Raw genomic sequence first — 15,632 nt, 5'->3', positions numbered from 1 at the left:
TGAGCCCTGTTTAAAGGATGCCATTTTATCAGGAGAGTGGTCACAACTTGGGGAATTGGTTTTAAGGTCATTGGTAAGAGTATTAGAGAGAATTGAGGTGAAAGCTTTCACTGAAATGATAGTGACGGTAGTCCAGAAATGGAGATGGAGCAGAAATCCTCAGTGGGTGTAAAGAGTACTTGAAAATGCATTTTAGAAATGATCATATTCAAGTGCTCAAAAAATGCTGGAGAAACTCAGCGGGTGAGACAGAAATAGGCGATGTTTCGGGTCAAGTCCCTTGTTCGTCTGAAGGAAGGTCCTGACCCGAAACGTCGCCTATTCCTTCTCTCCATAGATGCTGCCTCAGCTGAGTTTCTCCAGCATTTTTTGTCTACCTTCGATTGTTCCAGCATCTGCAATTCTTTATTAAACATATTCAAGTGCTCTACTTCTGAACTACGAATGAAGGCAATTTTAATTTGTGTCATCTTTTAACGTTGTATGTAATCCGAGATATTACGTGGTACAACTTATCAAAAGTTCTAGTATTTGCACAAATTCTTTTCTGTATAATGGAATCAGAATAAGGCCCTGGCAATTGCTGACGGACAATGTCACCATGGGTTAGTTGCAAAATATGAATAAAGCAGAATAAAAGAAACTGGAGAATAAATAGAGTTTTATTGTAAATATATAAAGTTAAAGTTTATCTCTGTTCCCTTGCTGAAGTTCCAACATTGAGTCGCTAAGGAATAAACAACAAGGAACTTGAGGTTGCAGCAGAGGCACATTTAATTAAAACCAGTAGTACGTGTCAAAGTATGCAAAGTATTTTGCTGTTACTTCATCTAGTAATGTATCAAGTGTACCCGAAACGTCATCCATTCCTTCTCTCCAGAGATGCTGCCTGTCCCGCTGAGTGACTCCAGCTTTTTGTGTCTATCTTAAGTGCACACACAAAGTGAGAAAATAATAAATAGAGTAAGAGAGAAATCGGGACCAAAATCACCAAACCTCACCATCAGTTGTGGCATGGCACACATGCCCTAACAAGCTAAGCTGTGAGGTTTAGGTAGTATCACTGGCAAAGCTGCATCCCTACCTGAAAAGCACAATGCATTCTATGCTTATTTTCAACAGGGCAGCACAGTGGCGCAGCGGTAAGGTTGCTGTCTTACAACGCCAAAGACCCAGGTTTGATCCTTACTACGGGTGCTGTCTCTATGGAGTTTGTACGTTCTCCCTGTGACTGCGTGGATTTGCTCTGAGATCTTTGGTTTCCCTCCACACACCAAAGACGTAGAGGCTTATAGGCTAATTGACTCGGTATAAATGTAAATTGTCCCTCGTGTGTGTAGGATAGTCATACGATCATAAGGAATAGTAATAAATTTAGGCCATTTGGCCCATCAAGTCTACTCCGCCATTCAATCATGGCTGATCTATCTCTCCCTCCTAATTCCATTCTCCTGCCTTCTCCCCATAACCTCTGACACCCGTACTAATCAAGAATCTATCTATCTCTGCCTTAAAAATATCCAATGACTTGGCCTCTACAGCCTTCTGTGGCAAAGAATTCCACAGATTCACCACCCACTGACCAAATAAATTTCTCCTCATCTCCTCCCTAAAAGTACGTTCTTTAATATGTAGACTCTCCCACTAATGGAAACATCCTCCCCATATCCATTCTATCCAAGCCTTTCACTATTCTGTATTTTTCAAATTAGGTCCCCTCTCATTCTTCTAAACTCCAGCGAGTACAGGCTCATTGTCGATAAATGCTCATCATAGGTTAACCTATTCATTCATGGGATCATTCTTGTAAACCTCCTCTGGACCCTCTCCAGAGCCAGTACATCCTTCCTCAGATATGGTGCCCAAAACTGCTCACAATATTCCAAATGCAATCTTACCAGCACCTTATAGAGCCTCAGCATATACAAGTCCTCTTGAAATAAATGCTGGCATTGCGATTGCTTTCTTTACTACCGATTCGACTTGCAGATTAACTTCTTGGGAATCCCGCACCAGCACTCATAAATCCTTTTGTACCTCCGATTGCTGGATTTTCACCCCATTTAGAAAATAGTCTTCGTCTTTATTCCTACTACCAAAATGCTTGACTCCACACTTTGCTACGCTATATTCCATCTGCCACTTCTCTGCCCACTCTCCCAGCCTGTCCAAGTCATTCTGCAGAGTCCCTGCTTTCTCTACACGACCTGCCCCTCCACCTATTTTCGTATCATCCACAAACTTTGCCACTAAACCTGCAATCCTCTCGTCCAAATCATTAATATACAACGTGAAGAGTAGCTGCTCCAGCACTGACCCTTCCGGAACTCCGCTAGTCACTGGCAGCCAACCAGAAAAAGCCCCCTTATTGCCACTCTTTGTCTTCTGCCATCCAGCCATCCAGCCAACCTGTTATCCATGCTAGTATCTGCCCTTTGATACCGTGGGCTCTCATCTTCCTAAGCAGCCTAAAGTGTGGCACCTCATCAGCTTTCTGAAAATCTAAAGGGCCTGTCCCACTTGGCAATTTTCTTTCGGCGACTGTCAGCATCATTGACTGGTGTATCAGGTCACTGAAAAAGTCGTGGCGTGACGACGTATATTGACGCGCGGTGTCAGTCCCTTTCCAGTCGACTTTAGCCAGCTCTTCCCTTATGCCTATGTTGTCCCCTTTGCCCAGCTGCAATACCGACACATCCGATTTCACCGTCTCACTCTCAAATTGCAGATTCAAACTTAAATTGTGGTCGCTATCTCGTAACGGATCCTTTACAATGAGTTCCCTTATCAAATCTGGTTCATTACACAGCACTAAATCCAAAATTGCTTTTTCTCTGGGAGGCTCCACTATAATAAAAATTGTTCCCAGTGGGTGTAGGATAGTGTTAATATGTGGAGATCGCTGGTCGGCGGGGACCCGATGGGCCAAAGGGCTTGTTTCCACGCTGTATCTCCAAACCAAACGAAACTAAAGATGGGAAGAAGTTCCAAAAGCTTGAAATCAGCACCAAATTCAGCTTCTTCCTCCTTATTATCTGACTCGTGAATGGATTTCACATAAGCTGAGGGTGGATTCCCAGACTTCCAATCTGCCTCCTTGTGACCCTTGCACCATTTTATCTGCTTCTTGGCTGTAGCTGTAATACTATATTCTGCACTGTTTCCTTTCTCTTCACTATTTGTTGTACTGAGGAATGGGATGCTTGTACTTGTGCATGGAAGATTTATGTGGATAGCATGCAAAATAATGTTTTTCCACTGTATCTTGGTGCACTTGACTACAACAAACCAATCTCAGAAGCAGGATTTGGCTACATATGCTTTGGCACCTGCTATGCTGTTTAACACCGTGGCTGTGCATGTGCTTGACGTCTAACATTCTTACTCTGTCCCCAAATTCTCTGCTTCCCTTTCCCAAAATTAATCAATCTTGGTCTTGATTATACACAACGACTGAGTATTGACAGCTTCTAAACCTTTATGTTAAGAAATTGCTCCCTGTCTCAGTTGAAAATGACTAACCTCTTCCTGAATCTAATTAGCCTACAACCATAAACATTGTGAACTGCTAGTGAATGTCCCGAGGGTGTGGGTGCATTGTTAAAATTGCATTTTTAAAATGTGGTGTGATCCTCTCCAAACTGCTACAAGAATATTGATTGTACTCGAAAGCACTTATGGTATCATGTTTTAGTTTTAGAGATACAACGTGGAAATAGGCCCTACCGCCCATCGAGTCCACACCAATCACCTGTACTATAGTTTTATTCTACACACTAGGGATAATTTACAATTTACAGAAGCCAATTAACCTACAAACTTGTACATCATTGTAGTGTGGGAAGAATCTGGAGCAGTCGGAGAAAACCCATGTGGTCGCAGGAAGAATGTACTAACTCTGTACAGACAGTACTTGAGTCTGGATCGAACCCAGGCGCTGTAAAGCAGCAACTCTACTTGTGTGCCGCCTATTTCTTGACACCATTTTACCTTCTGTCTAAATTGTGCTATCTGCTTTATCTTGTTATTTCATTATTTTTCCATGTTTTAAAAGCCTACGAGTTCTTTAGTAATAAATAATTGTTCCCATCAACTTTGGCATCGGTTAATAATGAAATCTAATTTTTGCATTTAGTGATCTAAATGAGCATCTCTTTAATGATACGAATGTTTACCCGAATGTCCAAAAATTAAAAATAAAGAATAGTTATAAAATGTAAATATTTGACTTCCTGAAAAGGTTTTCTTTTAATAGGGTCACAAGGATCTGTAGATGCTGGTTTACCAGAAATAAAAAAACAAATCAGGAAGTGCTGGAATAACTCAGCATTTCAGGCAGTATCTCTAGACAATATGTATGGGCAACAGGAACGTGGAATGGTCTGAGGAAGGGTCCTGTCCCAAAACTTCTCCAATCCATGTCCTCACAGACCCACTGAGTTACCCCGACACTGTGTTTCTTTTTCTTTATATGTTCTTGTGAGAGCCAGTTTAGTGTTTATGCTCTAAGGAAATAATTTAAAATGTGTTTTAGTATATACTGATTCATGACCAAGAATATACTTTTGATCTATTTCTGTCATTGTAAATCTATTTGCAACACTGGTAAATGGTTCAGTGATAGAGGACTTAAAAGGAATCCTGTTAAATCACTTCACTTGAATATGCTTAGAGTGCCAGCAGTCCTGTTCCAAATTTCTGCAGAAACTTTGTGTTGGCAATTGACCAAGGGAGCAAAGCGGAATCAAATGGACAACATTGTTATTGTTCTGCTACTTTCATATTTTCTGTCCGTGGGCTTCTGGCCAAGTACATCTTAGGGCAAAGGTTATATGTTAGTTCCAAGAATTTGAAACTCTTCCAATCGATGTAATTTTAGTAATGAAGAAAATAAGTGTAAATTAGTTCTTATGGATTCTTCCCTTGTATCTCTTTAGGTCTGGAGACAACTGACGGGTCACACAGCACAGATACAAGCTCACCAGCCTATTGCGCCTATGCTATCAAGCACCCATTTACACCAATCTCATTTCCCCCCCCATTCCCATTAACTTTCCCCTTGATTTTAATACTCAAGGCATTACTGGCAATTTACATTGGTCAATTAACCTAGCAACCCGTATGCCTTTGTGATGTGGGAGGAAACTTGAGCACGTGGAAACCCACGCAGTCAGAGGGAGTACCTGCCAACTCCAGTCAGCCAGCACAGGAGGTCAGGATTACAACTAGATTTGAACTAGCATCACTTGTTTATGGACGTCTCATTACTGAACCAATTGTGACACAGTTCTATTAGCTTTTTTTCCCAAGATGTGGCCGTGTTGCTCAAACCTAGTTGTCTTTGCCCCTCTACAGCCTATTTGTAGGTCCCCCTCCGTCATGGCTGACCATGGGTGATGCATCCTAGTTGTTGGCTATTTGATCCAAACCTCGGCTAGAGCAGCGTCGCTTGTGACTGAAGAGACCAATGCGGGAGTGACAGTCTCTGTGGCAAAGATCACATTTGTGTGTGGTCTCTGGTTGTTGAAGTTGCTGCGTGCCCGGTTGTCTGCCGCTGCGTTCAACAGTTTCTCTTCCCCCGTTGTGATATGTTGGTTCAGGCTACCTCTCCACCTCGTGCGGTCAGCTGCAAGGCTCTCCCAGGACTCCACATCAATGTCAAGCGCCTTCATATCACTCTTGCAGACATCCTTGTAATGTAGCTGGGGGCGGCTGATGGTTCTCCTCCCAGATGTCAGCTCTCCATAGAAGGTCTTTTGTAATATGGCCATCCTCCATGCGGTGGACATGGCCCAGCTACCGCAGTCTGTGCTGCCTGGAAGGCCAGTGCGAGACAGGATCTCGGCGTTGGATACTCTGTCTTGCCAGAATATGCCCAGGGTATGGCGGATGCTTCTAAGGTGGAAGGTGTTGAGTCTTCTCTCCAGTCTGGCATGTATAGTCCATGTCTCACTGCCGTACAGCAGGAACTACAGGCACTGATGGACCGCTTCTATCGGGCTTGCAAGGATTTCATGGGCCGACCATCAGCCTGAAGACGAACGTCCAGGGGCAGGATACAGAGGCACCGCCTGTTATCACCATTGACGACTAAGAGCTCGATGCCGTCCATCAGTTCACATACCTCGGCTCCACCATCACCGACAACCTCTGCTTGGACAAGAGGTTGACAAGAGGATCGGGAAGGCAGCTACAACTTTCGCTCGCCTCACAACTCAAGTGTGGGCCAACCCAAAGCCGACAATGAAGACAAAGATAGCAGCCTATGAGCACGCTGCTGTACGGCAGTGGGACATAGACTACATATCTACAGCCTTACTAGTAAAGGTATTCATACAGTACTGTTGTGCAGGAAACTCCATAATTTTGAGCCAAAAGTAAAGAAGAAATAGTAATGGACTTCCATGTCAGGATGTTTGTGACATGGATAAGGATTCAATCTGGAAGATCTTGTTGGAGCAGTCTAGTGTTGTAGAGTCATAGAGTGATACAGTGTAAAACAGCCCCTTGGCCCACCTTGCCCACACCACTCCTAGTGTTCCAGCTACACTAGTCCCACCTACCCGCGTTTGGCCTGTATCCCGCCGAACCTCTCCTATCCATGTACCTGTCCAACTGTTTCCTATATGTTGGGATAGTCCCTGCCTCAACTACTTCCTCTGGCAGTACATTCCATACGCCCACCACTCCTTGTGTGAAAAAGGTACCCCTTAGTTTCCTATTAAATCTTTCCCTCTTCACCTTAAACCTATGTCCTCTTGTCCTCGGTCCGCCTACTCTGGGCAATGGACTCTGTGTAGCTGGAACATGTTGGCTGGTGTGGGCAAGGTGGGCCGAGGGTGGGCAGGATTTTTGAAGGACAGTATTTTTGATCACCAGGAAAGTTGGGAACTGATTTGGCGTCAACATGGGTTTTTTTTCAGGGGATCTGTGCCTCTACCCAATCTATTCCTCTCATGATTTTATACACTTCTGTAAGATCACCCCTCATCCTCCTGCGCTCCAAGGAATAGAGTCCCAGTCTACTCAACCTCTCCCTATAATTCAGACTGTCTAGTCCTGGCAACATCCTCGTAAATCTTCTCTGTACTCTTTCCAGCTTGACAACATCTTTCCTATAACATGGTGCCCACAACTGGACACAATACTCTAAATGCGGCCTCACCAACATCTTATACAACTGCAATATGACCTCCCAACTTCTATACTGATGGAGGCCAATGTGCCAAATGCCTTTTTGACCGCACTATCTACCTTCAACTCCACCTTCAAGGACAAATTCACCTGCACTCCTGGATCCCTCTGCTCTACAACACTCCCCAGAGCCCTACCATTCACTGTGTAGGTCCAGCCCATGATAGGCATCCCAAAATACAATGCCTCACATTTCTCTGCATTAAATTCCATCTACCATTCCTCAGCCCACCTGGCAATTTTTCACAACCATCTTCACTATCTGCAAACGTGCTAATCTTGCCATGTATGTTCTCATTAAAATCATTGACAAACAATAATGGGCCCAGCACCGAACCCTGAGGTACACCATTAGTCACGGACCTCAAGTCCGAGAAGCAACTGTCCACCTTCATCCTCTGCTTCCTTCTAAGAAGCCAATTTTCTATCCTCTAGTGCAGTGGTTCTCAACCTTTTTTCAGTGATGTACCCCCTGTGAAATATTTTTTCAGCCAAGTACCCCCTAACCAGCGCAAAAATATAATTAAAATCATTACATATATGTAGGCCTATATTTTAAAATCTCACGTACCCCCTGGAGTGCCTTCACGTACCCCCAGGGGTTTGCGTACCCCCATTTGAGAACCACTGCTCTAGTGGTAGAGGAAACTAATGTTTAAAGTAGAAGAATGGGTGCTGAGCATATTGAATGCTGTTCAAGCTGTTGCGATCTAAAGGGGCTGTCCCACTTGGGCAACCTAATTGGCGAGTTTAGAAGAGTTTGGAAAAAATGACATGTTGAAGACCTCCTTCGACTATGTTGACGACTAGCTACGACTAATTTCCGGAAAATTGGACACCGAATAGTGGAGAGTGAAGACGACCTCCTTCGACCCCCCCTTCGACTATGATGAAGACTATCTATGACTACCTTCAACTATCTTTGACTACCCTCGATTACCTATGACTAACATGCCGACCTACTACGACTAAACCTACGGGTAAAAAAAAGTATCGATTTTTTTTTTTTCCATGGCGACCTTTTTTTACTCGCCGGGATTTTTTAACATATTGAAAAAAACACCGCGACCTAGCTGAGGCCTCGTGTACGCGGAGACCACTCTCGAGCATGAAGGAGAGTTACGAAGACCTCCTAGGACCTCGTGTCGACCATGCTGCGAGTATGAGTCGAGGGCAAACTCGCCAGAACTCACATTTTAGGTCGCCCAAGTGGGACAGCCCTTTAAGCAAGCTTTGGATGTACCATCATGGTCTTGTCTGGTGCATTTTAGATAGTGGGAAGGATTTGGAATACAAGAAGGTGAGGTATTGGTCACACGATGCCTAACGTATGACCTGTTTTTCTAGCCCATGTTGCTGGTCTTATTTAGTTTCTAGTAAATGCTGATACTCCCAGGATGTTGCTGCTTGGAGGTAATGCTTTTGAATATTGGGTAAGAGGTTAGAGTTTCTCTTTGAAATTGCTTTGCAGTTTTGTGCCGCAAGGGTTATTTGCCACTTATAGGCTTATGTTCGAATATTGACCAAGGAGGCATGTATGATTTTGTTTGCTGGAAATGAGTATGGAGATATTTAAAGTTTGTATTTAAAGCAATTTGACGTGTACTTGGAAAACTTGATCATTCTTGTGCACTAGATTAATGGAAATGCACTAGTTTAATGGAAACCCTTGTGTTTTCAGACTGGGAACATATTTAACAATACACTGTTACTGTCCATTGTGCATTTGCAAAATCCTCAAAATAAACTGAAGTAATTGGCACCATATAGGATTACACCTCTATTGATATAACTATGTTCCGTAGCTTTAGCCTGCTACAGAAAACAAAATGTTAATTACAGTCAGTTGGACCCATTTTTTACTTTAAGATTTATGGTGATAGCCTGGCTGGTGAATGACCTTATCGTGCCACTACCAGTTAATAAGTAATACGGGTAAAGTCTTTCTGTTTTCATTTTGTTTTGAGCTACCATAAGAATGATTGTATTTAATTTCCTCCCCCTCAAATCTGTGCTACATTTCTTAGCCAGTAGGAAGGCGAGTCAGTAGAAAATTTAGTCAATGTTAAAGCAAAAAAAGGAGTGGCCACCAAATAACCAGTTTTTTTGTTGTTGTGTGGTTTGTGTGTGGTTTCGATGCTTGACTTTACAAGTTCCATCTGCTTGTCACACTGAGTTACTCCAGCATTTTGTGTCTATCTGGGACCACGTGGGTTTCCTTTCACATACCAAAGACATTTAGATTTGTCGGTTAATCAGCCATGGTAAAATTGCTTCTAGCCTGCAAGTGAGTAATAGAATCAGTAAGGGTGGGGTAACGCATGCAATAGTTGATGGAAACTCGGGGAGACTAAAAAATGGGACTAATGTAAGGCTCGTCTAAAGAAGGGTCTCGACCAAAAACGTCACCCATTCCTTCTCTCCAGAGATGCTGTCTGTCCCGCTGAGTTACTCCAGCTTTTTGTGTCTATCTTTAAATTAAATGGATGTTTGACGACCGGCGAGGACTCTGGGCCAAAGGCATGTTTCCACGCCATGGAGCTATGGACTTGCTCCCCAAGATTTCTCTGCACATTAGTGCTCCGAAGGAACCTGTCATTCACTTCATAAATCTGACCAGATTTTGACTTTCGAAACTTCAAAAGTATATTACCTCAAAACCTGTCTGGATTAAATTCCAACCGAAATCGCTCTGCCCTGATTATCCAGTTGTTCTGTAACCCACAACATTCCATGACAACCATCTTTGCTATCTGCGACTCCACCAATTCTCATGTTATCCGAGTTCTTCCTAATCAGACTGTCTCCATTCTCAACCAAGTAATTTCAATAAAGGTCTCGGAACCACTCACTGTGGTACATCATTTGTGTACCAGAACTTTCTGGACTTCCAATCAGAGAAACACCGGCCAGCTACTACACTCTGCCTCCTATCACCACGCCTATTTTGGATTTGGTTTGCCAACACACCTTGGATCTCTTGTGCCATAAACTTCCAGACCAACCCATCATGCAGGACATTGTCAAAAGCCTTACTAAAGTCCATGTAAACCACATCTACTGCTTAGTATCCCACCAATTTTGTTAAGTACCTCCTCAAAAAAATTAAATGAGATTTGTGAAACATGATTTCCCCAGGAAAAAAACCCATGCTGACTCCGAATCAGTTCCCAACTTTCCTGGTGATCAAAAGTCCTGTCCCTCAACCTTCTCTTACAGTTTTTCCTACTACTGTGTAAGGCTCATCGGCATCTTATTTCCAGGCTTAGTCATATAATCGTTTGAACAAGGGCACAATTTTACCTATTCTCCTGTCTTCTGGCATCTCGCATGTGACTAATGAAGGTGCAAAAATATTTTCAGACTACAAGCAATATCTTGCCTTGCTTCCCTTAGCTTTCTAAGTTGGATCCTGTCAAGCCCTGGGGATTTACCTGCCCTAACATGCATCAGTATTTTTTTAACATTTCTTGATATAATCGTGCTCCAGAATATCAACATACCCCTCTCCTCCCGGTGAATACCAGTAAAGTACTCATTTAGGACTGCATTCATATCCCTGGTTCCACTTGTAGATTTCCCCTTGAGGGGTCTACTCTTTGTTTAGTTACCTTGTTGCTTCTAATTAAGATACAAAAGGTTTTAAAATTCTCCTTAATCCTACTTGCTAAGGTCATTTCATGGCCCTTTTTTGCTCTCAATTTATTAAATTTTCTTCTATATCCCCTATAAAGGACTTGTTTGATACCAATTTCCTATACCTGACAAATGCTTCCTTCTTTTTTTTGCTGGCCTCCAATATCCCTTGATTCTCTAAATTTACCATCTTTGCCTCTTAACTTTTACAGGGACATGCTGACTTTGAACTCTTAGAATCTCGCTTTTAGACTTATCAGATGTTGTTTTTTCCCGCCAACAGCTGTTGGTGGGAAAAAACAGTCTATATTCACCAGATCCCGCATACATTATTGATACTTACCTCCTTCCCTGCTCTATTTATGGACCTAAAGTTTGCTTTTTTCCACCACTATTTGAAATATTTCAAACTTTGTTCACTGTTCTCAAAAGGTTGTTCCACAGCCATTACTGAGGCTGTTTTCCAGGAATAACAAAGAACACTTATTATCACATACACCAATTGGTGTAGTGACATTTGAGTTGCCATTTGCAGCACAATAAAAATAAAACACAACATTAAAGAAGAATTTAACAGTAAACATAAAAACATCCCCCCACAATGGTTCCCACTGTGAGGGAAGGCAGCAAATTCCAGTCCTCTTCCTCTTGTTCACCCCGTGGTCGGGGCCTATTTGAGGCCTCCGCAGTCGCTGCAATGGTGGCCCGATGTTTCTGGCCCTCTTGCCGGATGATGGAGCTCCGGCGTCAGAATAACACTCTTCAGCGGCTTGGAGTGTCTGGAACGGCCGCTTGCTGCCAGACACCGCGGCTCCTGAAGTCCACAGGCCACGCTGGTCGGAGCTCCAACACTGGCGATCTCGGCGAGAGATCCCAGGCTCCGCGGTGTTCGGAGTCAGTGGAAGCTCCGCAACGACAGCTCCGCGATGTTGGAGTCGCCGGTCTCAGCACTCCGGAGCTTACCACACGGCGGCCTTCGGTAAGGCATCGCCTGCTCCGCGATGGTGCTTCAGCGCTGCGCCGCCGCCGAAGCTGAAGATTCTGGCTGGTCCCGGAAGGAAATGCCGATCCAGTCCAGGTGGTAGGCCACGAGGAGAGGGCGAAGATGCGGCTCGGAGGAAAGAAGCATCTCCGACCAGGTAGGGACTGAGAAGGTTTCCCCATTGCCCCCACCCCCCACATAAAAAGACTAGACCTCCAAAACAACACTTTTTAAACACACTAAAAATTAAAAATAAAGGTGAAAAGACGAACAGCTGCAGGCTGGGCAGCCATACTCGATGGCGCCCCCTCTTCAATGTGATCCCCTATTAAAAATGTCACCCACGTTGAATGTAATTTTCTGTGGAAAAGTTTGTCATGTTCTATCAAATTCTTCAGAGGTATTAAGTGTCATAGCTTTGACTTCATGTAGGTCACCGTAACATGACTCAATTTTTGTATTTGTTGTCTGTGGTTCTGTGAGGTGGTCAATGTGGCCCCCTGCTGGTTGACAAAGCATGGGTAGAACTTGCTTTAAGCTGGTCCCTTGAAATTAAGTAAATAACGTGAAAAAGGAAAAGCAAAACCTTTGGAGACATAAAGTGTGTTAATGTCATATCCTACACATCCAAATGTGTTTTAATATTTTAACATGCCGTAATATTTTACATTGCCAATGTTGCCTGTGTGGTAACACCATGACATCGATCAGAAGGTCATGATCCTCAAATGTTGTGGAATGAGCTCTGTGCTATTGCAGTACTGGACTATTCCATTAACACTTGTCGATGAAATGTTAATGGAATAATCTGCATCTGGATTGAATTTGCAAGATCCCTTTAAAAACAGAAAATGTCACAAATATTCAGTAGTAGCGCTGAGCTGCAATATTAACTCTCTTTCTTTCTCCTGTCTGACTTTTTTTCCAGCACTTTTTAAAAAATTTTGTATTTCCAGGCTCCCTATATTTTTGGTACGTGAGGAAGAATAGGAAGCCAAACAGTATCCTGGATTACATTTATCTTTCAACGGTTACTTTTTAGTCAGTCGTTTATGCCTAATTAGGGGAGACTATGTGTTCGGCACGGACTAGAGGGGTCGAGATGGCCTGTTTCCGTGCTGTAATTGTTATATGGTTATTTACCTCATTGTATGAAAGTTGATCGCCACTTTTCCCATAATTGCCACACATTACAATAGTAATTTTGAAAATAATTATTACTGCCTTTGAGTTTTTCTGGGAATTCTGAGGCTGACAGATGTTATATAAATACAGGATCTTTCTTTGAGTAAAAATGGTTCAGCGGTATTTCATACTTGATATACAAGCTGTTTCCTAATGTGAAGTATACCACTCACTATCCTTTGTAGTTGAGCTATTCCAGTCATCAGACTTTCAGGTTTGTTGCTGTGCCAGGACTTTATAAAAAATTTAAAGTTGTAATTACTTGAAGAATTAAAATAAATCTCTTCCTGTTATCATATTACTTTAATGGTGTGATAACAATAAGATGATTTCATGAGCAAGTATGTTGAGTCACATTAAGTTCTTCTGAAGGCGTTATTACATTGTAAATTGTTTTTTAATTTCTAATCATTTTATCTGTATGTTGACACGAGGAAGTAATTAAATGCCTAACTTCCTATTCCATGTCATGATAGTTTTTATCTTTTGCAATTGCTGTGATGCCTTTCAATGTTCCAACACACTTCATGGAAAAGTTGATAAACAATATTTGACATACAACTACGTAAGGAGTTTGGTAAACTGGTGTTCAGGGAAGTCGTTGTCAAGGAATGCATTAAAGGATTAAGAGGTTTAAGGAGGGAATTTCTAGTCTAATGAGCTTGAGACATGGCTGCCCAAGATGGAACAATTGAGTTTGCCAATGATCATGGAGCAGGAAATTGCAGAGGTTACCAAGATTGGGAGAGGCTAATTCTTGGAGGGATTGGAACATTTTTTTTTACATTGTTGTATGTACGGCTGTCAGCATCATCAAGGACCCACACCATCCTGGCGCACACTCATCTCTCCGCTGCCTTCATGTAGAAGATATAGGAGCCTGAAATCTGCAACAAACAGGTTCAGGAATAGCTCTTCCCCACAGCCATAAGACTATTAAACTCAACTCAAACAAAACTTTAATTAGCCTACTGCACTTTATGTTTATTTATGTGTGTGTATATATATATATTCAATGGTATATGGACACACTGATCTGTTCTGTATTATTTATGCCTGCAATATTCTGTTATGCTGAAGCAAAGCAAAAATTTAATTGTCCTATCTGGGTCACATGACAATAAACTCTCTTGAATCTTGAATCTTTAAATCGAGTTATAGAATTGTACAACAGGGAAACAGGGCGTAACTTGTCCATTCCGACCAAGATGCCCAATCTAAGCATGTCCCGTTTGCCTGTGTTTGGCCCATATCCCTCTCAACCTTCACTATCCGTGCATCTTTCCAAAGTATTTTTAAATATTCTTATAGTACCTGTCTCAACTATTTCCTCTGGCAACTCATTCCATTTACCTAACCACCCTCTAAGTGAAAAGGTTGCCGTTCAGGCTCCCATTAAATTTTTCCTCTTTCACCTTAAACCTATACTTCTTCTTGATTCCCCTACCCTGGGAAAAAAAGATTCTGTGCATTCACCCCATCTATTCCCCATTTAATTTTATGCACCTCTGTAAGGTCACCCATCAGCCTCCTCCAAGCTAAGGTATATAGTCTTAGCCTGCTCAACCCTTCCCTGTAGCTCAGGCCCTCGAGTCCTGGCGATATCCTGTAAATCTTTCAGCACTCTTTCCAAGGTTAAAGACATATTTCCTTTAGTAGGTTGACCAAAACAGAACACACTTCTCAAGTATGGCCTTACCTGCATCTTGTACAACTGGTAGCCTGCTCTGGCAGCTTAGATCTGTGGAATCCAGGAAGAGCTAGCTAACTGGAGGCATGATGGTTTCATGGTGGGAAGCATGGGGTGATGGTGGAACGATTTGTTTCCCCCTTGGAGGCCTGTGACTAGTGGTGTACTTCATAGGTTGCTGCTGGGCCCATTCGCACATGTCATCAATGATATGGAATGTACAAGGCATGATTAGTAACTTTGCTGATGACCATGAAGATGGTCCTGGGAAGTGTTGTGGAGCAGAGGAATCCAAGAGTACGGGTAACATGGTTCTCTGAAAGTGGCATGACAGGTATATAGGCTGGTGAAGAAGACTTTTGGCATACTAGTGTTCAGTCGGGGAACAGAGTACAGAAGATGGGACGTAATGTTACAGTTGTGCAAGATGTTGGTGAGGCCGTACTTGGTGTATTATGTTTACTCTACTATAGGAAAGATGCCATTAAGCTGGAAAGAGTACAGAGAAGATTTACAAGCATTCAAGGGCCTAAGGTTGGGCAGGCTAGGAATTTATTCCTTGGAGCACTAGAGACTGAGAGCTGAAAGGTTGAGAGGAATAATAGGCAAATCAGACTAGCTTAAATGAGCATCCTGTTTAAAGTGGACGGGTTGGGCCAAAGGGCCTTTATCCGTGCTATATCACACTTTGACTCCAAGTTGCTTGTTTTTTTTTTACCAAAGTAACAAATAGAATATTTAGGAGTATGGACAAAGCATAATTTAAATTAAAATTGAAATGCTTTGATTTCAAAACTGATATTACTTTGATTGTTTATATGAGGGAATAGACATCCAAGTAAAATTAATTTTGAGACTAGAAGTTTGCTTTGCAATAATTATAACATGGTATGTCAATGAAAGCTCACTGCAAAGGTATGCAACAGCAGAATATTTGCAGGTTAC

The 15,632-nt window shown here is 42.5% G+C and overlaps 1 protein-coding gene across 5 annotated transcripts in view; it reads left to right on the top strand.

Moving 5' to 3' along the window:
• fnbp1l (formin binding protein 1 like) overlaps positions 1-15,632 on the top strand; it is a 110,006-nt gene that overhangs the window by 44,904 nt on the left and 49,470 nt on the right. The gene's annotated exons all lie outside the window — the stretch shown is intronic.

The sequence above is a fragment of the Amblyraja radiata genome, chromosome 10, assembly GCF_010909765.2.
Source record: "Amblyraja radiata isolate CabotCenter1 chromosome 10, sAmbRad1.1.pri, whole genome shotgun sequence".
NCBI lineage: Eukaryota > Metazoa > Chordata > Chondrichthyes > Rajiformes > Rajidae > Amblyraja > Amblyraja radiata.
This window is presented reverse-complemented; position numbering and strand designations above follow the sequence as displayed.